We start from the raw sequence: 24,958 nt of genomic DNA on the forward strand, positions 1-24,958 counted from the left end.
ATTTTCCTTTTATGTATTCTTTTGTAATAAATTGTAGTTTTTCCCTTTTCTCCCAATGTTTTCATGTCATAAGTATATTTGTTTTGTTGGTCTATGTTTAATTATTTAATGTTCGTCTCCTATCTATCTTAAATTACTGTGTACAATGCTTTGTACCTCTGGAGAAGCGTTTAATCAAAATTCAAAAAACTATGAAACTATTCCATTGAAGATAGTGCCAAAATGTCAACTTTTGGTTCAGGTTGTAGAAAGGATAGCTGCTTGACCAAGCTAAAAGTCATTTCTAGTGCAACTGTTTTGTGCTGAATCAAAATATACCACTCATCATTGGTGCGTGCTTTGGTGTATCACTGGGGGACCACAAAGTTATTTTCAGTGGTAGCCCCCCAGCTTTGGAACATACTTCCCACCTTTGTCAGAGAAGAAAATAACTTAGATTGTTTTAAATCTCTTCTTAAAACATACTTATTTAAAGATGCCTTTAATACTAAATCCTCTCTTGGGATATTCCTGCTCTCTGTTCAACAGACACTCTGCTTCTAAAAGAATCAAATCATTGTACCCCTATTCCTTCTGTTTTGTGCCTTTTATGTACTCTCTATCCTATATCGATTGTATTTCTACCCCAATCCCTTCTGTACCTTGTTAGTTCTGGTTAATTGACCTTGTTTGTAACACCATTTACTGGAATTGTTGTATTCTTTTTAATTGTACTGTCACAGTTAGGGGTTTTTTTTTTTTGGGGGGGGGTTGTTTCCCCCTTTTTATCTGTAAATCGCTTAGAAGTTGTATAAGCGATAGCATCAAATTTTAATAAAAACATGAAAACTTGAAACTTTGTCATGGAATGCACAGGTAAATATTTGTTACAACGTAGCTCCTGAACAGAAAGCACAGTAGGGCTCAGATTGTAGAAACTGGAAGTAATTAACTTTTAGGCACACTACGCTTTTTCTTTTCTGAGATAAATCTTAATTAAAATTGCTGAAAAATTTTTATGCAAATGTTTAGCTATATTTAATATCATATATCACAACTGTACATCCTCCCTTCTCTTTCTTTCTTACACCATTTGAAAGAGCAATTTTTTGTCTACCAAACTCACCAAGCCACATTTTTGATCCGCTATCCCTAATAGCTTTAAAAAGGCTGAAAATACACCAAGATTTCATCCCGTGTTTAATATTAAAATATGTTGGATATGTAGACAGGCTCTGGAATAATAAGATAAACTTTGAATTGGTAATTTGTGGCTTTCTAATAAAATAATTTCTTTGTACTCGTATATCTTTGCTTCAATTGGCTGCAAAGCTTCATAATGCAAATCCTATGTGCATGTCATATGCCATGACTGCAGGAACAGTTATGACATGAATCGAAATACAAGTCAGGAGAAATGAAAGAGTCAGAGTAGGCATTAAATTTATTTTCTAACATTTTTTGCCTACTTTGCTGGCTCATAATAGGGAAAATAAACTAATGTTTCATTCCAAATTTTGCACAGTAAGGGCTCCTTTTATTAAGCCGCAGGAATTCTCTGAGCGTTGGAGCAGTTACCTTGCTGGGCCATGGTAGAAACTTCTACCATGGCTTAGTAAAACCCAGTGTAAGTTATTAGTAGGGGTTGTATGATAAAATCTTCCGCCCAATGTGCAGCGGCAGCCAAAAATCTAATAGGATACTAGGAATTATTAAAAAAAGGGATGGTTAACAAGACTAAGAATGTTATAATGCCCGTATCGCTTCATGGTGCAAATTCATCTGGAGTATTGCGTTCAATTCTGGTCTCCTTATCTCAAGAAAGATATAGTGGCGCTAGAAAAGGTTCAAAGGAGAGCGACCAAGATGGTAAAGGAGATGGAACTCCTCTTGTATGAGGAAAGACTAAAACGGTTAGTGCTCTTCAGCTTGGAAAAGAGACTGCTGAGGGGAGATATGATTGAAGTTTACAAAATCCTGAATGGAGAAGAACGGGTACAAGTGGATCGATTTTTCACTCTGTCAAAAATTACAAGACTAGGGGACACTCAATGAGGTTACAGGGAAATACTTTTAAAACCAATTGGAGGAATTTTTTTTTCACTCAAAGAATAGTTAAGCTCTGGACGCATTCCCAGAGGACGTGTTAAGAGCGGATAGCGTAGCTGGTTTTAAGAAAGGTTTGAACAAGTTCCTGGAAGAAAAGTCCATAGTCTGTTATTGAAAAAGACACGGGGGAAATCGCTGCTTGCCCTGTATCAGTCACTTCATGAAAAATAATAATCATGAATTCTTATACAATAGTTGTCAATTTACATATCTGATAGAACTCTGCTCAGAGACATGAAGGTATTATGTTCCGCCTCACCACCCAATCATTGCAGTGTTCAATTTAAATTTACTCCAGGTGTGAGTCCTCATTAACTGTTATGTTGCTAGCTGTCTCTGAGCAGAGTTTTATCAGATATGCAAATTGACAACTATTGTATAAGAATCCATGATTATTATTTTTCATGAAGTGACTTTCTTTATATCAAAGCATTTTCCTTTAGTCACTCAACAGTAACAGCATAGTGGTTGAGTCTGTTACCCCTTCAGTATTTTTTGCCCTGTATCAGTAGAATGGAATATTGCTACGCCTTGGGTTTTAGCCAGGTACTAGTGACCTGGATTGGCCACCATGAGAACGGGCTTCTGGGCTTGATGGACCGTTGTTTTGACCCAGTAAGGCTATTATGTTCTTTGTTGGTCTTTAGTGGCTGTACAAAGTTGCCATTTTGGGTTATACAGAGCACAGTTCTCCGAGAGTGGCCTACATTCAGCATTCTCTAGGTCTAAAACCAATAGAGATTCAGCTGAAAAAGTTTATATGGTTTCATTTGAGGCTATAGGGAACATCCACACAAAAGTTTATTTAATTTGGAGGTCGAGTGAGGATGATTTTAATATTGGACCACTTGACACCTAAGGAAATGGAGGTTACCAGTGGAGTGGAATGTTCTTGTGCTGTTTTCATTAACATCTTTGTGAGCAATATTGCAGAAAGACAGTCTGGTAAGATTTGCTTTTTTTTTTTTTTTTTACAGATGATACCAAGTTCTCTAGTAGGGAAGATATTCCAGATGGTGTAGATAGCATGAGGAAGGGATCTAGAGAAGCTTGAAGAATGTTCCTGAAATTGGAAACTAAGGTTTAATGCTAAACAATGCAGGGTCATGCACTTGGGCTGCAAAAATCCAAGGGAATGATATAGTATAGGAGGTTTTGAAGTACTTCTGTGCATGAAAGAAGAGCAGGATTTAGGGGTGATCATACCTGATGATCTTACAGTAGCAAAACAGGTAGAAAAGGGATGATCAAAGCCAGAAAGATGCTTGGGTGCTTAGCAAGAGGAATGGCCAGTAGGAAAAAATAAGTGATAATGCCATTATATAGGTCGCTGGTGAGGCCCTATTTAGAATTCTGTGTGCAATTCTGGAGACTGCACCTTCAGAAAGATATAAATAGGACAGAGTTGGTTCAGAGGGTGGCTACAAAATTGGTCTCTGTCATGAAGCATCTGGAGAAAGACTTATGGACCTGTATACTCTGGAAGAAATTCACTTCTCTCTAAATCACTAACTATTCTCTGTACTCTTTTTAAATCTCTAATATTGTAAAGCTATATGGTGCCTGTTTATATATTGCGGCCCCATATACACTGTACATATATATGTATATGTATGTATATATATATATGATAATATATGTATATATATATATTCTTTATTTTTTCATTTGTATGGACCTTCAGATATCAACTGGACCATGAATAATGCCCAGCAATCTCTTGTCTTCATCAGTCCACTTTATTGTTTACTTACTCAAAACTCTAAAATTCATTTAGTTTCATACTTATTCTTAATTTCATAATTCCATAACTATTTCTTCATTGTATTTCATTTTAGTTTCCTTCATTTCCTTACTTAATGTCTTTTTCTTCTAATTTAATCTTATTACTTAGCTACTTAGCTTCGAGGTTAGCTCTCAAATGTTCATCAATGCCACCTCTCCCGACATGCATGTTTCAAACAATGTTTTTTTTCAGGGTTGAGGGGAATAATCGAGTGTGTGCAGTCTTTCTTCAAACACACTCGATTGTTCCCTATCCAGTGACCACAATTTAAAGGTACCACCGGAGGGGGGGGGGCGTTATGTCTATTCGCTCCATAAGACGCACCCTTATTTCCATCCACTTTTGGGGGGAAAAAAGTGTGTCTTATGGAGCAAAAAATACGGTATATGTATTCCACTTACAACTATCTCAAAAGTGAAGTCTTAAATATTGGTAGAACGTTCTTACAAGCACCATATAAATAACTCTTAAGATTTGCTGAAGGATCCTCAGTATGTTGTTTCACCTCCTTTATATTATTTATTTTAAAAATTTCTACACCGTTTTATTCCCAAATGGTTTACAATAAAATTACATACATAAAATATTGAAACAGGACCCCCAGTATATGCTCTTTTATAAAGGACTTTTTATGCTTGCTAAACATCTGTTTTATTTATACAGTGGTGCCTCGCCTAACGGACGCCTCGCACAGCGAACGCTGCGCACAACGAACTTCTTGTCTTGATTCGTACAATGGACTTCGTTTCACACAACGAAGTCGCCCGAGCTGCATCCTTCCGCGCAGGCACTGCACTTAACTGCCCTCTCTCACTTGTTTCCCCTGATTATCCAGCATCTAGCCCTCCCCCCCAAACACTTCCTGTTTCCAGCGTCAGAGGGGACGGGGTATCGAAGCGCGAGCGAGCTGCGGAAGTGGCCTCAGGTATGAGTTAGGATGGTGGGGTGGGGTGGGGAGGGGAGGCCTGAGAGCGAGCATGCGCGCACAGGGAGGAGACGGGGAGAGACGCGCTGGATTGGCAACGGTTGCTCTCTGTCGCCTCCCGGGTCCAGCGGCGTGACAGTTTTCAAACAGGCGACCACCAGCTTTAACGGCGCTGACTCCCGACTACAGCCTCCAACAGATGACTGCTTCCCATTGCATCCGGCCGCTGGCAGGTCTCGCGCGCAGCAGCCAATGGGTGCCAGCCACGAGTCGGCCAGCACCAGAGGGGGGAATCAGGAGAGACGAGCATCAGAGGGTGGAGGAGAGGCAAGGTAGAAGAAGAAAATCAGAGAGGAGGAGAGAAGCAGAGAGAGAGAGATTGGACAAAGAGGAGGGGATGGTGAAGGAGGAAGAGAACAGAAAAGGAAAGCATAGGAGGAGCATTAGAGAGGGAGAGGAGAAGACAGTTTGCCAGCCTGAGAAACTCCCTAACCCCTTATGCTGCTGCACAGGGAAATGGGGAAAAATGACAGACAGACAGTGGGAGGGAGGGAGAACGAATTATTTTTTTTTACATGTATTGTTATGGGAAAACGCGTTTCACATAACGAACTTTTCGCATAACAAACTTGCTCCTGGAACCAATTAAGTTCGTTGTGTGAGGCACCACTGTATGTATAATTGTGTGAATTTTAACTGAAATTTTTTTATTTATAATAAACATGTTTGTCCACAGTAGTGGTTTGACCACTTCCTTGTTTTTGTTTCTACAGCTTGCCCATGGGGTTGCTTTTTTTCCTTTGTATTGTTTGATACTTTGAAAGATCTTAAAGAGCAGCAGATTTGCAAATACCATGTCAAACTACTGATATTCTAAATAATGTAACAGGCACATGGACTCTTAGGGCCAAATTCTGCAAAGTGCACTTACATGGATGTCCTCGTTAGGTGCACTTTGTAGAATCACACTTAAGAACGCTGAGCGATGCTCAGAGTCAGACGTCTACCTTTACAGGCATCTTTTACAGAATCGTTTTTTTCTTTAGGTGGGAGTTCGACGTCCAACCTTAATGTTATAATTCTGACATTATTAGACTGGCGAATTTATGCTATTTTTTTATTATAATTGTAAAATGTTGGCACCTGTTTTCATTTATATATTTTTTGTCACAGGTACTGAGTTGGATTTGAACTAGGAACATCAGTGTAGAAGGCTGTAGCTTTAACCAGTGTGCTACAGAGGAAGCTAACAAGCTGCATAGCAACTGTAAAACTAGGTTTTATAGGCATTTTAAGGAAAGTATACTTTTGAGCGTGGTTTGGGATTCAGATAGACGTGAGTTAGGCGGGCTTTGAACATTTCCAATGTGATCTTGTAAATAAGGTTTAGGGATTTTATTTTTACTTTATTTAGCTCAAAATACATTTAATAAGCCACCACATAAACAGGGCACATCAATACAAACATATTGCATGCCAAACCTACTAGTTTTCTGGCCAAACAGCAATGTTATTTGCTAATTGTAGCACATGAAAAAACACAGCTTTAGGTTTCTTGCTAAAAAAAAACAACCCTTTTTTTCTCACTAAACAGTGCTCCAATGAGCTCATTCATCAAAGAGATGCAACCGACTTTATTCCTTAATGCTGGGAGAAGGATAATATAGTGTTAGGTAGCCTTTCGAGAACTGCCTGTATTATGGTGGATTCAGGAATGTTGAACAAGCTTGCCATTGTCCTGATTCCGGTGTATTCCTGGGTTTTTTTCTGATTTGGCTTTGTGATCTCCTGTTCTGGTTGCTGTGGCAACAGAAATAACTGGTGCCAATCATGCATTTAGCAGTGCAAAACCTTCCTACATGCCGGCTACTATCTATTTTTTCTTTTGGTTAAGCTTCCTTGCCATTTTTTACCTGTCAATGCAATTTGCAATTCTGCACCCAACCCAATTTACAGTCCTACTTGGAGTGTTAGATTAGCTGTTTCAGAAAAGATTAAGGATGATTCTGATGCCATCTCAGTTCATAACTAAAGCTGTTTGATGGCTTGAGTTAGAGCAAATGTTTGTGTTGAGCCTTTAACATGTGCATTTGCGATAAGAATGCTGCCCAGCATTCTGATGCCCTGACAGGTCATAGCTGCTCCATTTTAAAATGGATTTTACTGTATTTTTAATTTTCTTGGCTGTTTTGATCAGATTGTTTCTTTATTTTATATATGTTTCTTTAAAACATTTATATCCCACCAAGACACAAAGTTTATGGAGGGTTACTATAAACACATATAATCAAATAAAATAAGAAATAAAATGAAGAATATTTTTTTTTTTTTTAGTATTTATATATCACTTATAGCCTAAGTGGTTTACATTCAGGTACTCAAAATGTTTTCCCTATTTATCCTGGTTGGCTCACACTCTATCTAATGTACTGGGGCAATGGTTGATTAGGTGACTTGCCCAGGGTTACAAGGAGCAACATGGGATTTGAACCCACAAACTCAGGGTGCTGAGGCTGCACCACACACTCCCCATGTACATGTGCAATTTTGGTCACACCCACACAAAGTCCCCTTGTCTGTATGTGACCAATATTTATTCAATATACATATGTAATGGTGCTGCCCGATTCAGGGAAAATGTTTTTGATTCGATATGGCCTGTTGAATTGATCTTTCAATTCAATTCACTTTTCCCGCCCAATTGGGTGTTTTTATTTTCTTCCAAATGGCCTGGTGAGTTTATTTTATAGCTTCTTCACCCCCCCCCCCCCTTTTGGCCTCTCCAACCCAATGCATGTGCTGTGAGCTCCGGCACACTAAATGGAAATGTTTTTTTGTGGCACATTATAATTGGAATTATAAAATTGTAAAACCAACAAAAAATTAAATTTGAGAGTTATTTATTTAAAGTTCTTTAAGCTATGAGGAGAGACTGGAAGCCCTGAATATGTATACCCTAGAGGAAAGGAGGGACAGGGGAGATATGATTCAGACATTCAAATACTTGAAGGGTATTAACGTAGAACAAAATATTTTCCAGAGAAAGGAAAATGGTAAAACCAGAGGACATAATTTGAGGTTGAGGGGTGGTAGATTCAAGAGCAATGTTAGGAAATTTTACTTTACGGAGAGGGTGGTGGATGCCTGGAATGCACTCCTGAGAGAGGTAGTGGAGAGGAAAACAGTGACTGAGTTCAAAGAAGCATGGGATGAACACAGAGGATCTAGAATCAGAAAAGAATAGTAAATATTGAAGAACTAAGGGCAGTACTGGGAAGACTTGCACAGTCTGTATCTGTATATGGCCATTTGGGGGAGGATGGGCTGGAGAGGGCTTCAATGGCTGGGAGGGTGTAGATGAGCTGGAGTAGGTTTTGACGGAGATTTTGGCAGTTGGAACCCAAGCACAGTACCGGGTAGAGCTTTGGATTCATGCCCAGAAATAGCTAAGAAGAAAAAATTAAAAATTTTTAAATTGAATCAGGTTGGGCAGACTGGATGGACCATTCAGGTCTTTATCTGTCATCATCTACTATGTTACTATATATGTTACTATGTATGTATGTATGGGTAATTGTAACAACTGTGACACTAAAATAGATAGAATAGAATTGCTAATCAACTCGATAGATGACTCAAAACACAGCTCAGTAATCGACAAGAAAAACATGCGTTTCATCATCCACCATCTGCAATCGTTCTCTTTTTTTCAATCTAGTTTCTGTCAGAGCTGAAAATCCAAGTTTGCAATGATAAGAAGATCCAAATGGTAGCAAAGCCTTGATGATTACTGCATAAAAAATAAAACTAAAATTGCATGCCGTTAGTTTTCAAGGACCAATCACAAAGAATGATGCTTGTCTGGGTGGTAGTATCCTTACGTACACAGACGCTCATAATATTGACAGACTCATGCACATGCCATCTAAATCTTCTCAGAGACCTGCTTCCTATTCATACAAGAGGCATTATCCAACAACCTTGTCCTCTTCAAAATCCCAACCAGAAAAAAAGCAGTAATCGCAAATGCCTCAGAAACTTCAGACTTCTGCTCCTCAAAAACCAGCTCAGTTTTTTTCACATGCTTCTAGAGAGCATAGCCACAATATCCCCATCTCAGCTACCTCCCCAACCCATCAGAGGCTGACATCTTTTATATCATCAATGCTGGACTCTCATTACCATAGACACCTGGGTCCTCAAAGTCATTCAGGAGAGTTACTTTCTTCATTTTATCAACATTCCTCCAAACAACTTTCTAAGAAAGTCCTCTTTCACATCTCAACAGACGTCCCTTCTTTAGAAAATTATAGCTCTGCTTCAACTAAATGCCATAGAAGTAGTACCCCCCCTTCCTAGAAAATCAGGGGTTCTACTCCAAGTATTTTCTAATTCCAAAGAAGACGGAAGGTCTTCATCCCATTCTCAACCTCCAAGCCCTCAACAAATATTCAGTCAAAGAAAAGTTTTGCATGTTATCCCTGAGAGCCCTATACCCACTTCTAGAATGAAACGATTGGCTGTGCTCACTAGACCTCAAAGAGGTTTGCATGCACATATCCATACACCCAGAACACAGAAAGTGTCTTCGTTTTCATATAGATCAGTGGTTCTCAACCCTGTCCTGGGGACCCCCCCAGCCAGTTGGGTTTTCAAGATAACCCTAATGAATATGGATGAGAGAGATTTGCATACCTGTCACTTCCATTATATGCAAATATCTCTCATGCATATTCATTAGGGATATCTTGAAAACCCGACTGACTGGGGGGGGGGGGTCCCCAGGACAGGGTTGAGAACCACTGATATAGATCATCAACATTTCCAGTACAAATTCTACCATTTGGCCTCACTCTCCAAGGGTATTCACACAGTACCTGATGATTGTAGCAGTAACCCTCTGCACCCACAGGTTTCAAGTGTTTCTGTATCTACATGAATGGTTGATAAAAGCTACATTGCCTCAAGCAGTACACGCAGCAACACAAGTGACCATAACTTTTCTCCAGCTTCTGGGGTTCAACGCCAGCTTTCCAAAGTCTCATCTTCACCCCCTCAAGTGTTGGAGTTCATAGGAGCCATACTCAGCACCACTCTTCTACAGGCTTTCCTACTCCTGCAAAGACAAAACACCTTGCTTCACTTTTACAATCATGTGTCCACTCTATAAAATATCTCAGCAAGACAAATGATGTGTCTCATGGGTCGAATGGCATCCACAGTTCATGTAACTCCCTTCGCTCGACTTCATTTCAGGTCAGCTCAGTGGACCCTGGCATTTCATTGGTCTCCCAACGGATCAAAGTCACCTTGCCTCTTAGTCAGTCTCTTCAGTGGTGGTTGAATATGACAAATCTCTCCAAAGGCTTGCTATTTCATCTCTCCGCATCACAAAATATGATGGATGTGTCCATGCATTCTTGGGGAGCTCACCTAGATGGTCTCAGGACTCAGGGTATGTGGTCTGCTCAAGAGAAGACATTCCACATCAACATATTAGAATTGTGAGCAATTTGCAATGTCCTGAAAATGTTTCAAGATCATCTCTCCAATCAAGTCCTCCTTGTTCGCACAGACAATCAAGTAGCCATGTACTACATCAACAAACAGGAAGGAACAGTCTCTCTTCCTCTGTGTCAAGAGGCTGAGAGCATTTGGAGAGGGCAATTCCTCAAAATGTATTTCTCAAAGCCATATATGTACAAGGGAAACGGAATGCTCTGGCTGACAGGCTCAGCAGATTTCTTCAGCCGCACAAGTGGACTCTCAACTCCAAAGTCTTACTCTACATCTTCTCACTATGGGGGACTCCTCAGATAGACCTGTTTTGTTTCCCCACAACCACAAGCTGCCTCAATTCTGCTCTAGACAGTACTCTCCTCATCGTCTGTAGGCGGATGCTTTTCTTCTAGATTAGTCACACAAATTCCTGTTTCCCTTCCGCCAATGCCTCTAGGTTCTGCTCATCGAGTGAGAGAACTTGAAGCTCTTATTTGTGATCCACCTTTTACAGTGTTTCACCATGATAGAAATCATCTTAAATTCTTTCCCAAGGTAGTCATGGAATTTCATCTAAATCAATCCATTGTGCTTCCTATCTTTTTTTCCCAAAGCCTCATTATCACCCTAGAGAAACTGCTCTTCATACATTGGACTGTAAGCGTGTCTTGACTTACTAATTACAAAGAACTAAGCTACACAGGATTTCACCTCAATTGTTCATCTCTTTTGACCCTAACAGGTTGGCCCTGCCTTTAACCAAGCAAACTATTTCCACATGGTTAGCGGCCTGCATTTCCTTCTGCTATGCTCAGGCTGGGCTGCAACTCGAGGGACGTGTTACAGCACACAAAGTCCAAGCTATGGCAGTTTCAGTGGCTTTTTTGTGTTCCACTCCCTTTGAAGATATTTGCAAAGCAGCTACTTGGTCCTCAATTCATACATTTTATATCTCACTACTGTTTAGAATCCTATTTCAGATGAGATGGTCATCTCAGCCGAGCAGTTTTAGAGAATTTAGTTTTTCCTACCATCTCATTCAGTAAGCTAGGGAGTCCATCAAGTGAGAATATGCTGCCTGCTTGTCCTAGGATAAAGTACAGTTACTTATTGTAACAGGTATTATCTGGGGATTGCAAGCAGATATTCTCACATCCCTCCTACCTCTTCTGGTTGGCGTTTTAGCTTGCTTACAAAACTGAGGATCAGTGAGCCGATGTTGGGCAGGAAGCCACTCGCATGTGCATGGTGCAGGCAGTCTCAAAGCTTCTTGAGAAGTTTAAAGTGACAGTACACTTTTAGCACAGTCTGTACCGGGCTCTATGAATGACGTCACCCACATGTGGGAATATCTGCTTGTTGTCCCTGGATAACACATATTAAGGTAAGTAACTGTGCTTTTTGTTTTTTTGTAGAACAGTGTGGCATAGTGGTTAGAGCTACAGCCTTAGTACTCTGGGTTGCGGGTTAAAACCCCATGCTGCTCCCTGTGACCCTGGGAAGTCACTTAATCCTCCACTGCCCCAGGTACATTAGATAGATTGTGACCCACCGGGACAGATAGGGAAAATTCTTGAAGTACCTGTATGTAAACTGTTTTGAGTGTGGTTATAAAACTCCAAATAAAAAAAATTGGATACAAGTTCCAATTTTCCCCCACCACAATAGTTCATCTTTGCACACATATTTACTTTTCTTCAACATAAGGAAGGGGAAAAATTATATGGAGGAAAATGTACCAGTTAAAAATCAGCAAAAAAAAAAAAAAGGCACAATGAAAGGCTACCATAATACTCCAAAGTGCCAAATTCTGAAATTGTGCAAGTCTCCCAGAATGTTTTTTTTCTTTTTTTTTGCAGATTATTTTACTGGTAAGATTTCTTAAATAAAACATTCACTTTTAAGAAATGAATGAATGAGCAAATTACATGTAGTCAGATCAGGAGGCTTTTTAATATACTGTACATTTATTTATTTCACCAGAGCTTTATACCTGGTTGTTAGATCCTGTCACTTATCGTTTCTCAGAAAAAAGATGCACAGCAGCTTAACTAAAAAAAATGAACTCTGTTCTCCTGCTACTCCTGAGGCTCATCCTTTGTATGTACCTAATTTTTTTTTTTATATCTTTGACTTTCCTCTAATCTCAATCATTCCCAAAAAAGTATTTAAACACTAGTACTGGGCTTACTTGCAGCACTCTTTGCTTCTTGTGTGATGCACAGTAGAAGTGTAGATCAAATGATTTACTTGGGAGGGAGTGTCAGTGCTCAAACCCTAGCACCAGTAGTAAAAGAATTAACCCCAGATGCTCAGAGGGTTCAAGCGCTGCTAACATGTGTGCCATAGATGGCCACAAATTGCATTATAATGTATTTAAACGGATGATAATGATAATAATAATAACTTTATTTTTCTATACCACCATAGTCAAACGACTTCTAGGCGGTTCACATCGAAAGAAGGCTGGACAATCAGTGAATTACAGAATGCATGAAGAGAAAAGTTACATAAGAGATTGGAGTTATATGGGGAAAGAATACATGAGAGATTGAAGTTTCCTGAGAGGTTACATATTCGGGTTTGCAGCAGGGAAATAACATAGTGAGATCTTAATGCTAGGATAGCAGTGCTGCAATGCCCAGAAGCAAATGATGAACCATAATGCTGAAGACTTACTGTTATGAAGCTGAAGGACAGTGATGAGGGGTTTTGGGAGAGAATTTCTTCTCAGTTTCTCATATTAAACTTCCAGTTTTCGTGTCTTTTAGGAACAGAAGGAAGTCTGTGCAGCTTCTAAGTGCTGAAAAAAATCCATGCAAGTCCAAGCAAAACCGAAAGTGAAAGCACACATTGGTGCCTGATTTTATGTACTTAAATATGAGCCTTTCAAAAATGTTAAGTGCAAACAATTTCTGAAAAGTCCACATTTAAAGGCGCAGAAGAACCGTGCCGATGTGTTTGTGTACGTCTGATTTTGCCTGGACATGTACACTATGAAACTTTGGTGCACTTGCGTCAGGCACATTTCTCCCCTTGCTTTTGGTCTAATGGCGCAAGTTTTCTGCACATAAAATATGAAAGTCATTTGCTTTGAGCATTAGTTAGCTGTTTTCTGCTTTAGTGTTGCGCGATGGGGTTTGCATTGTGGCTTTACTGCCCAGACTTTGAGCGTCGACCAGAGTGCTGGAAGCATAGAATGAGTAGGGTTAGCAGTACTAAAGCTCTAGTGCAACAGGAATATCAGCCTTGACCAACGGGTATTTACCGTACTTTATTGCGAAGTCTGTAGAGAGCCTAATTTATATATTCTACAGCTCCTCCTCCTCCTCTCTGAGCTGTGCTAAATTTCCTTAGTTTTACTCTTTACAGCCAAGTTGTAGGAGCTTCTTCATTATTTAGAGGTGACGAACGAGTTTCACCTATTGGATCATCTCTTTGTGTTCCTGAGTGCAGCACGACGGGGACAGTAGGCATCAAAACAACCATTTCAAGATGGATTTGACTAGCAATTTCTTCAGTCTATATTAGGAGTAGAAAACAGTATCCCATGGGAGTAAAAGCACACTCTACCAGAGAGGTGGCATTGTCCTTGGTGGAAGCTAGAGCAGACACATGGTCCCTCCACTTTTTTGCCAAGTTCTAAAGGGTGGATGTAACAGCCAGAAGGGATGCAGAGTTTGGTTCTACGGTATTGACAGCAGGCTCACTTGTCCCTCTTAGGCACTGGGGACTGTTTTGGTACATCCCATTGGTCAAGACTGATATTCCTGTTGCACTAGAATGGAAGATTGTGTTCTTACCTTTGCTAATCTTTCTTGTAAACAGGAATGGTAGTCTTGATGTCCAATCTGTCAGTTCGTTAGCCCACTTTCTGTCTTGGACATGTCTGGAGGGTCAAACATCTTGATTATTTCCACTGTCCCTTATGATCAGGGAGAAGAAGAATTTATTATAGTAGTGTAAAACTTACAAATTGAGTAATTTTTGAATTACTGATGCCGGTTTCACACAGGTTTTATTTTGCTTTGTAATGCTTTGCAAAATGTTTTAATTAATGCTGTTTTGTTGAGCAGAAACAGACTTGTATTATCTCTGGATGAATCCCTGTGTCCCCTCTCTCTATTTTTGCACCAACTCTAGGGCTCACCAGTTTTGCCAGATACTTTTTTAAATATTCCCAGTTCCATCTCTTCCCCTAGAGCAGGGTAAGTAATTCCGGTCCTCGAGAACCGGAGCCAGGTCAGATTTTCAGGATATTCACAATAAATATGCATGAGATAGATTTGCATCTCAAGGAGGTAGTGCATGCAAATCCATCTCGTACATATTCATTGTGGATATCCTGAAAACCTGACCTGGCTCCGGCTCTCGAGGACCAGAATTGCCTACCCCTGCCCTAGATCTCGTCATTAAATACTGTTCCCACTCTGCCTGTAGTTTACAACCTATATAAAGACAGGATTATAAAACTGCAATAAAACTCCCAGTTGAGGGAAGGCCTGATGTTTTTTGGGTATCTATTGATTTACACTGTAGCGAGCCAAATGGCCTATTTCTACCAATAAATTCTCTGTTTCTGTTTAGGAATCTGCCAAAAGTCTCACAGAGAGCCCCTTTTATAAAGCTGTAGTAGGGAGTCCCAGCGCGGCAAATGCCCATAGGAACTGAATAGGCTGTGTTACATATGCCAAACTGGAATTGCTACCGCAGCTTTGTAAAAGGGGCCCAGAAATGACTTAAATCATATACTGTGACCATTGTTATCTTGCCATGTTGCTTTCCTGGTTTTAAGAAGGAGAGATATTTTGAGTTTAAAGGTGTGATAAGATTCAAGATTATGCATATTAATGGTCATAAAGCTAGACAGAATCCCATTCAAACAAAGGCTGGAAAAAGCATGTACTTTGCCTCCCCCCTCTCAAATAGTAATAAATACCCTTTCTTCACAGGTGTTAGAATGGGGTTAGAACAAGTGTAGTTTCCATCCTCTGAAAAGTCTGTGAAACCTGAGCTGCTTAGTGCCCGTAACCTTCAGCTGAGCAAAATAGCTCCAAATGATGTCCATCTGGATGTATTGAAAGGTTTCATCATCGTGTATAATTTAATCTCTTGACATGTGTCCATAAATTCTTTTAGAATATCTTCCATCGTTTAAGTGCTGAAAGTCTGAATGCTTCTACAGGTTTATCTTCATCAGACTGAAAATTCTAGAATTTCATATCTTCCAACAAAATATTCAACATCTGTAATTGATAAATTTTTCCTTTTGCAGAATGAAATCAAAGAAGCAATCATTCTGAAGTAAAATGTATTGTGAAGGGCAAACGATCCATAGCATACTGGACTCCTTGCTCCAGAGTAGAAATTCTATAGATGTTTTTAAGTCATGTTACCCTCATTTTCCAGCTTCTGTGTGGTTTGCCTGGTCACCGTATCGGTATGAAGAGCATAATTTGATAGCGATTTGTCTTTATCTTTGAAAGGTATCTGTACAAATCTTTGCAGTAGCTTTTTAATGAAGCTTGGCATCTGACGTAAATATTCTTGCTGAAGAAACTTCTTGAAATTTGAAAATGCAAGGAAAGAATAAATATACTTCTGTCACTGGGTCTTCTTATGCTATTCTTTGACTTTTAAATCTGGTCTCTGACCTGATTAAAACTTCATGATTCTTAGAAAATATGAGTGGCAGCCAACATACATTTAAAAAAAAATTTATTTACTGAATTTTCTAGGCTCAGCCACTTAATAGAAACATGCTGGATGACTTAGTTATATTCAGAACTGCAGAAATAATTTACTTTTTTGTTTTGTACTTTTTGTCAAACCAGTAGTGAAGATCAACTGCCATATTTTCGATGTTGAAGTTTGCAGTAGCCTGGAACTCTTTCACAGCTGATGGATGCCGTGTTTTGAGAATATGGCAAGAATATCCCATAAAATGAAATTTATATTTTTTTTAATTTCTCCCCTGATATTGATGGAATTTCTTCTTCCGGATTTACACTTGTGTTACCAAGTTGAAATCCTCCACATTTGACCAGGAAATATTGCATTCTTCTAGCACAGACTCTCAGAAAAGATTGCTTTTGCTGTTGCAGCTAGTGTTTATGCCCATGTCAAGAAATTCATCACAAACACATTGCATTGCCGCATGAAAAATACTGACTGCGATGGGATTAATTTTCTCAAGAGAAAACCAAAAAAACTCTGTGGAGTGACGATGTTCCCAAATGGACTTTATTTGAAAGTATCAAAGTTCCAAAGGTACACTAAAATCATCCACATAAAATAATTCCATCCACATAAAAGTATATCATCCACATAAGAGTGTTAAAGGACCTAGTCCGCTAGGGATACAGGACCCAACACGGTACGCGTTTCGACAAAAAGTCTTCTTCAGGGGTCCCTGGAGATCCTATAAAGGTGAGAACGTGGGAAACAATTGTGTGGTGAACTGGACGTGAGACACCGTGTTGGGTCCTGTATCCCTAGCGGACTAGTGGATGAAATTATTATCATCATCACTCCACAGAGTTTTTTTTTGTTTTCTCTGGATTTTCTTCTTTGTGGATATTTTGGGGTCAATTCCTTTTGTTTTTTGCTTGTTGCTATTCATTTTCTCAACACTGATGTCCTTTGATCTATCAGCTAACAGAAAGTAAGGTTGAAGGCTCATATGAAATCCAAGTTGCTCTTTAAATTCTTCAGTAATTACTACAAGCAGTTTTTGTTTTGCCAGTAGAGTAACTCAGTGCAATGGTACAGTCTGTGAAGACAGTTAATATTAAAGGGCTGTGATGGTCTTCAGCTGCAAAGATGGCTAGGAAGATCGATGACAATGTTCCGTCAAGAACGTGTGATTTTCTTGGAGATGAGATCATTGAGACATATGAAGTGTTCGTTTCTTTTTCGATGAGATTTTGATGGCATATTGTCTTGATGTTCTCTTCTCCCATGTGTGAATAGCTGAAATTCATATTGCATGTAGTACATTGGAAAGTGTATGCCTCTGCTTTGACAGGAAAAACAAAGTTCGATATTTTGGACCAGTCTTGATAGAATCTAGTTCTGTGTTTATATGAACTGATGTATTTTGTTTCTGGTTCGCACCCTACTTCCTCTTCAGTTGAATCTGTATTTTTTTTCACTTTCCTTTCAAGGGGATTGATAAGTCTTGAAAATCTAGAAGGGAAGAAACCCAGGTACTGTCAATATGTTTCTTCCCAGAAAACTTACAAGTTAAGTTTACACATGAGGCAATGGAGAGGATGGAACAGTAGGGCATCAACTGATATAGAGAGATATTCATGTAAATTGCTTTTTCTCCAGCCCTTCAGTCCCCACCAGTCCGTCCCCCACACCCTGTCCTCTGCAGTCACTTTCTCTCAGACTCCTCTTGGCTTATTCCCAGAAGTCCCTCTTGTTCTCATCGGTCATACTCATAGTCTATTTTTTTGTGCCACCCAATCCTCAAAAGTTGCATTTTGTTTCTATCTATAGCTTTCTCCTTTTCCCCAGCAGCTCTGACATGCAGAAGCGTAGTGACCTGGGACCACACCTTGTGTGGCACCCTCCCAGTAATTCCCACCCTGCCTACCGTGTCACAGCTAAGCAAGGGAAGCCAATGGATGGAGTGGAATTTGGGTGCTCCAGCCTCCCTTGGTTCCTGTGTTGCCATACCAGCTGCACAGATCTGGCTACAGCCCTGCTGACCTGGCTCTGTTTCTACATCAAGTCCTCTGAAGATAAGGCAATAAAAGAGAAAGGTTTTTCTTGTTTCTCTCAAGATGACAGTTACTTAAATGAATAATAGAAGTGGAGACAAAGAGCATTTAAGAGAGGGTGAGTGAGCCATTAGCATTGCTTTCAGAGTTGGAGGAGTCTGTGCAGAAAGCCACATATTAAAGCCATGTGCCAATGGCTTAGCGAGTGGCTTTTATCACATGCAGAACAAGAAAATATGCCATGGCGATGCAGAAATCTAATGAGATGAAAAATGAAGCATGCAGAACCTGTGAGCTACATTTATGAAAGAAAGCCTGCTGGATACATGCACACAATGGTTCTATGGTAGGGGAAGCTTCACTATTTGCATGTCTGAAGGAAAAAAATGTCAGCACACATCTGGACAAACATAAATATTAGCCTTGCACATCAAACTTTTGAAAGGCTCATATTTATGTGCAGAACAACATGTACAGGTGTTTATTGGTATTTTCATGTTCTTCAGACACACAGTCTTCCCCGAGGCCATAGCAGTAACTAAACCAGAGCTGTTCTTGCCCAACCCCTCACCTGTATTGCAGAATGGCATTTTTTCTTGCTATTGGTTTTTAACCCTACTTTGAGTGGAAGCATGGGAGATGACTCTCTAAGGCTAAATTCTCTTGCTGAATGGGGGGGGGGGGGACTTGAAAGATCTGATGAGGAACTGGAGTGATTTTATGGGTCATAGACAAAATCGCGCGAGTCAACGGCGCACAGACAACTGAGCGCAAGGTTGACGGCGCTACGAAGAAAAGCACTATTTTAAAGGGTTCCGACGGGGGGTGTTGGTGGGGAACCCCCCTATTTTACTTAACAGACATCGCGCTGGCGTTGTGGGGGGTTTGGGGGGTTGTAACCCCCCTCATTATACTTGAAACTGAACTTTTTGCCTGTTTTTTAGGGAAAAAAATTCAGTTTTAAGTATAATGTGGGGAGTTACAACCCCCCCAAACCCCCCCACATTGCCAGCGCAATGTCTGTTAAGTAAAGTGGGGGAGGGGTTCCCCCCTACACCCCCCATCGGAGCCCTTTAAAATAGTGCTTTTCTTTGGCACGCTGTCAACCTTGCGCTCAGTTGTCAGCGCGCCGTTGTCTCGCGCGATTTAGTCCCGTCACCATTTTTATTACTGAATGCTAGGTTAAGAGAGAGGTGCTTGCCTGTGAAGCACATGATAAGTATTGACTGCAGAAGTTTAAATAATACATACTGATGATAATTCTGTGTAGAATAGCATTCCAGATATGGAAATATGCAAATGTATGCACATGTACCGTATTTTCACGCATATAACGTGCGCGTTATATGCGTTTTTACCTACCGCGCATACCCCTCGTGCGTTATACGCGTGAGCGCGGTATACAAAAGTTTTTCTACATAGTTCCCACCCCGCCCGACGCCCGATTCACCCCCCCCAGCAGGACCGCTCGCACCCCCACCCCGAACGACCGCTCGCACGCGCTCCCACCCGCACCCGCATCCACGATCGGAGCAAGAGGGAGGCCAAGCCCTCTTGCCCGGCCGACTCCCCAACTCCCCGACAATATCGGGCCAGGAGGGAGCCCAAACCCTCCTGGCCACGGCGACCCCCTACCCCCACCCCGCACTACATTACGGGCAGGAAGGATCCCAGGCCCTCCTGCCCTCGACGCAAATCCCCCTCCCTCCAACGACCGCCCCCCCCAAGAACCTCCGACCGCCCCCCCAGCCGACCCGCGACCCCCCTGGCCGACCCCCACGACACCCCCACCCCCCTTCCCCGTACCTTTGGTAGTTGGCCGGACAGACGGGAGCCAAACCCGCCTGTCCGGCAGGCAGCCAATGACGGAATGAGGCCGGATTAGCCCATCCGTCCCAAAGCTCTGCCTACTGGTGGGGCCTAAGGCGCGTGGGCCAATCAGAATAGGCCCTGGAGCCTTAGGTCCCTCCTGGGGGCGGGGCCTTGGCCACATGGTCGGGTTGGGCCCATGTGCCTCAGGCCGCGCCCCCAGGTGGGACCTAAGGCTCCAGGGCCTATTCTGATTGGCCCACGCGCCTTAGGCCCCACCAGTAGGCGGAGCTTTGGGACGGATGGGCCAATCCGGCCTCATTCCGTCGTTGGCTGCCTGCCGGACAGGCGGGTTTGGCTCCCGTCTGTCCGGCCAACTACCAAAGGTACGGGGAAGGGGGGTGGGGGTGTCGTGGGGGTCGGCCAGGGGGGTCGCAGGTCGGCTGGGGGGGCGGTCGGAGGTTCTTGGGGGGGGGGCGGTCGTTGGAGGGAGGGGGGTTTGCGTCGAGGGCAGGAGGGCCTGGGATCCCTCCTGCCCGTAATGTAGTGCGGGGTGGGGGTAGGGGGTCGCTGTGGCCAGGAGGGTTTGGGCTCCCTTCTGGCCCGATATTGTCGGGGAGTCGGCGGTCCTTCGGGGTGGGGGTGCGAGCGGTCCTGCGAGGGGGGGTGGTGAATCGAACGTCGGGGGGGTATCAGGTTTTCAGGGTGGGGACAGGACTTCAAGGGGGAGAGGAGAGTCGGGGCGGGCGAAAGGAGAGTCGGGGCGGGTGAAAGGAGAGTTGGGCAGCATGCGCGGTATACGTGTGTGCGCAGTATATAAAAATTTCTGTACATAAAGTTGTGTTTTTCGCGCGCTATACCCGTGTGCACGTTTTACACGGGTGCGTGTTATCTATGTGAAAATACGGTAATTCAAGGGCCTAAAGTATTATAAGAACATAAGAATAGCCTTACTAGGTCAGACCAATGGTCCATCAAGCCCAGTAGCCAATCCAGGTCCCTAGTATCTGACCAAAACCCAAGAAGTAGCAACATTCCATGCTACCGATCGAGGGCAAGCAATGGCATCCCCCAAATCTTTCTCAATAACAGACTATGGACTTTTCCTCCAGGTAATTGTCCAAACCTTTTTTTAAAACCAGTTACGCTATCCGCTCTTACCACAACCTCTGCCAAAAGCGTTCCAGAGCTTTCTCTGAGTGAAAATAAATTTCCTCCTATTGATTCTGCAACTAATATGCATCCATGTGACCAATTATGCATAAATTATTGTGAACCATTTGGTTATAGCTTTGGCTGCAGTATTTTTTTTTTTTTTTTTTTTTTTACATGTATTTGAGGAAGCTGCACCGAGCTTCAATTTACAGCTTATTACCTTAGCCTTATAGTGTGAGCAGCTTCTGAAAGCATTCAAAAATAGTGCAATATTGTCCTAAACTGAGGGAAGGAAAAGGTTAAGCCACAGAAACATAAGCTTTTCATTTCAGAGATTGATCAGAACAAAAGCTGCAAGACTGCTGCTATGCAGTGACAAGGTAATTGGTACAAAATTGCCTGAAAGAGAAACTTGATGTGAAATAATTGAAGGCAAGAGGGAGAATTGGTGTGTGTATGTGTGTGGTTTTTTTAAAAACTTCAGAAAAGTAGAGCGTATGAATGGAGTGATGTCTGACAGCTCAGAAACACATTCCTTCATACAGGCCATTTAGAGTTGTCACGCCTGGCGTTTGCAGAATCAGACTGCTGGAGCTGATTTTAAATGAGCTATGTAAAGTGATATTGTTTATGTTTTCATTGTCAGGGCACATGTGCGTGCAGAGGCCTTCAAAAATGCTGTCAGCTTGCAGACCCATGACAGGATGGAGCGGAGAGTCAAGCCCCGGTTCTGTTCTATGGGCTTTGATTTATTTGTGTTCCTGCAGGCGACTTAGACAAATAATGAGGGAGTCCCTCTTGGTTTGAAAAGATCTGGCAAAAGTCAGAAGGGTCTAAACTGGCATATCTGAAAATTAGAAAACACAATGGAAAGCTTGCATTTTGGATTTTTTTTTTCCATGGAGCTCTGCTTGGGTTATAATACTGCAATACTTTTCTTGTAAATTTGAGTTTCCTGAGGTGGTTGTGGCTATTCTGAACTGTTTTATATCAGTTTCAAACTGTTTGTTCTCTATTTAATTTTAATAGATCAAAAACGAGGACATGGCCACTATGGAAAATAAGCAACGATCACACTTGGTTTGATTTTGTTGGTTTTGTGGTTGCCGCTTTACATTCTACTTCATGAATCTAAGATTGATAAAACTAATAGTCACAGAAATCCATACACATTTGTTTTTATGCCTGTTAGATTCATGATACCGTAGAATCCCGATTAACTGGCATTCAAGCAACTGATACTCTCATCCACCTAGCAGAAATAAAAAATAAAAATCATTCCTGAAGTGGCAGCAGTCCTGAGCGAAAACCTCCTCCCCTCCAGCCTTGAAGCAGCAGCAGTGGTCCTGAGCCACGAAACCCCTCAGCCCAAATGCAGCGGCAGTGGTCCTGAGCCATGAACTCCCTTCCCTCCCTTACCTGAAGCAGCAGTGGCAGCTGGTCAGCAGACAGCGCTGAAAACAGGCTGCTTGTGGCCAACTCCAGCAGGGCCTTTCCTCCGACATGTCACTTCCAATGAAGAGGAAACGCCCTGCCTGGGCTGGCCATGAGCAGCCTGTTTTCAGCACTGTCTCTTGTGATTTGCTACTGCTGCTGCTCGGTAAATGAGGGGGTCCGGGGGAGGGGGGGGAGGTAGCCCAGAAGTGTGTGTGAGGGAAGGGTGTTGGGGGTTCGGTGGGGCTGGTGGTAGGAGGGAGTGGGCTTCCCTCCTGCAAATTGCGGTATCAGCGGGTCCGTCATCAGGGGGAGGTTCTTTTTTTTTTTTATGGGGCAGATACAACATTCCATGATTGAGTAGTTCTTTGCACTTATCCTAAGTTCCTCTCGAAGATTGTCTCAGAGTTTCATCTAAATTAGTCCATAGTTATCCTGCTCTTCTTTTCAAGACCACATTCTCACCCTGGTGAAGTGACATTCCATACATTGGATTGTAAATGTATTTTTGCTTATTACTTAGATCGCACCAAACCTCACAGAGCTTCCACACAACTGTTTTGTATTTTGATCCAAAAAGACTTGGAACTCTTGTCATCAAAGGAAACATTTCCACATGGCTGGCAGACTGTTATCTCCTTTTTGCTGTGCTCGGGCTGGGCTGAGGCTTGGAGGCTGTATCATGGCACACAAAGTTCAAGCAATGGCGACTTCAGTAGCTCATCCACGTTCTGCTCCTATTGAGGATATCTGTAAAGCAGCCACCTGGTCTCAATTCATACTTTCACATCCCACTACTGTTTGGAGAATCATTCCAGATAGTCAGTTTGGTCAAACAGTTCTACAAAGTTTATTCTTCACTAAGATGCCAACTTCCCTCCGACCTGTTTGGTTTTTCCAGGCTCATGGTAGTTGTCAATAACCCTCTGCTCAGAGGCATGATCCTGGCAGCTAGAGAGTCCCACTTATGAGAATGTGCTGCCTGCTTGTTCTTGGATAAAGCACAGTTGCTTACTTGTAGCAGGTGTTATCCGAGGGCAGCAGGCAGATATTCTCACAACCTTCCCTCCTCCCCTAGTTGGCTTCCTAGCTTTGTTATTGAGCTGAAGATTCTGTGAGCTGGCATTGGGTGGGAAGTAATCAACACATTTATTTATTTATTTATTCATTTTTATAGCCTGTCCTCCTCATGAGCCCAGAACGGGTTACAATAATAGTCATTAGGTGCTTAAAACTTCCCTATCTGTCCAAAAGGCTCACAATCTAACTAAAGTACCACATTAAGCATCCATCAATATAAAACATTTCAACATGACAAAACAAATCAATCAAAAGAAATAATAATAGTATTAGTCTAGTCCTCAGGAAAGCAGTAGCAGGATTGGAACTGAGCTTTACTGTTGTCAGCCCATTGCTATAATCTTTCTGGAGCTGTGACCCCATGATTGTAAGGCCTCTGTCAGCCTAGAGGCCTATGGGAAATTATATCAATCTGACTCTGGCATGGGAAGGCAGATAGACCCTTAGTGCAGGGAAACTGTTTTAAGTATCCCTGATATGTTTTAAGTTTCCCTGATTGAATCATGACTAGCTAAAAGGTGTTAATGTCTGATTAAGAGGGTGCTTAGGACAATGGCCTGCTTGAATGGGACAAAGAAGCCAGAGACTTAATCCCATCACCATGCTTGCAGGTATCTCACCCTCCTTAGCAATTAAATTAACCATTGTTTCAAACAGTTTACAAATTCTAAACAGAAAGATACTGGGACATACAATATTTTCTTTATTCAGAATAAGATTCCAAGGTATAAAAGCCTGCTCTCTGCAGCACACATGGATCTCTCTTTCTATCTAGCTATCTCTTGGCTCTTTGCTTGGCACTCTGGTTCTGTCATGGCTCTCCCTCTCTCTGTCTATCCTTCCCTTTATCTATGGAACACGAAGCTTACACCATCCCCCTTTTCTCTCTCTCTGGCTCTTCCTAGAACTGCAAGCTTCTATGTCCCTCTTTGCCTCTGAACTCTGTAAGGCAGGGAAACTGCTATGCTCTCTATTTAATTGTAATGCTTAATTGTAATGATTATAAATATTGCTTTTCTGTAAGACTATCTAATATAATAAAATGGTAAGCCGCGCATGCGCAGTTCCTAAGTGTGCGCCGCTTTTCTGTGAGCTGTAGCGACACATAGGAAGTGCGCATGCGCGGCTTACGATTCTTTGAAAGACACGGCGGTGGCTACTTTCACGATCCCCGCCTGCGTCGGACTTCCGACGCAGGTGGGGATCATGAGAGGAGCCACCAACGCGTCTTTCAACTTAAAAAAAAAAAGTCAAAACGGATGTCGGCGGCTGCAGGCCGCGGCACCTGTAGCCCGCCGCGGCCGAGCACGGAAACGGGTCGAAGTTTTTTTCAACTTCACAGACGCTGCAGCGGCTCCTCTCACGAGCCGCTCCTGCGTCGGAGAAGGCGGCGATCGTCAGAGGAGCCGCCGGGTAGTTAGACTGCTGGAGGCTCGGCCTGTTAGGTCCGTG

The 24,958-nt window shown here is 42.1% G+C and overlaps 1 protein-coding gene and 1 long non-coding RNA gene across 3 annotated transcripts in view; one reads left to right on the forward strand and one right to left on the reverse strand.

Moving 5' to 3' along the window:
- The window catches only part of LOC117347992, a 53,289-nt gene extending 40,211 nt beyond the window's left edge, over positions 1-13,078 (reverse strand). Inside the window, exon 1 of the long non-coding RNA XR_004536887.1 lies at positions 12,978-13,078. This is a non-coding gene — a long non-coding RNA (uncharacterized LOC117347992). The remainder of the gene's footprint in view (positions 1-12,977) is intronic.
- The window catches only part of MLLT3 (MLLT3 super elongation complex subunit), a 604,203-nt gene that overhangs the window by 234,764 nt on the left and 344,481 nt on the right, over positions 1-24,958 (forward strand). The window lies entirely within an intron of this gene.

This window comes from Geotrypetes seraphini, chromosome 1, assembly GCF_902459505.1.
Source record: "Geotrypetes seraphini chromosome 1, aGeoSer1.1, whole genome shotgun sequence".
Classification (NCBI taxonomy): domain Eukaryota; kingdom Metazoa; phylum Chordata; class Amphibia; order Gymnophiona; family Dermophiidae; genus Geotrypetes; species Geotrypetes seraphini.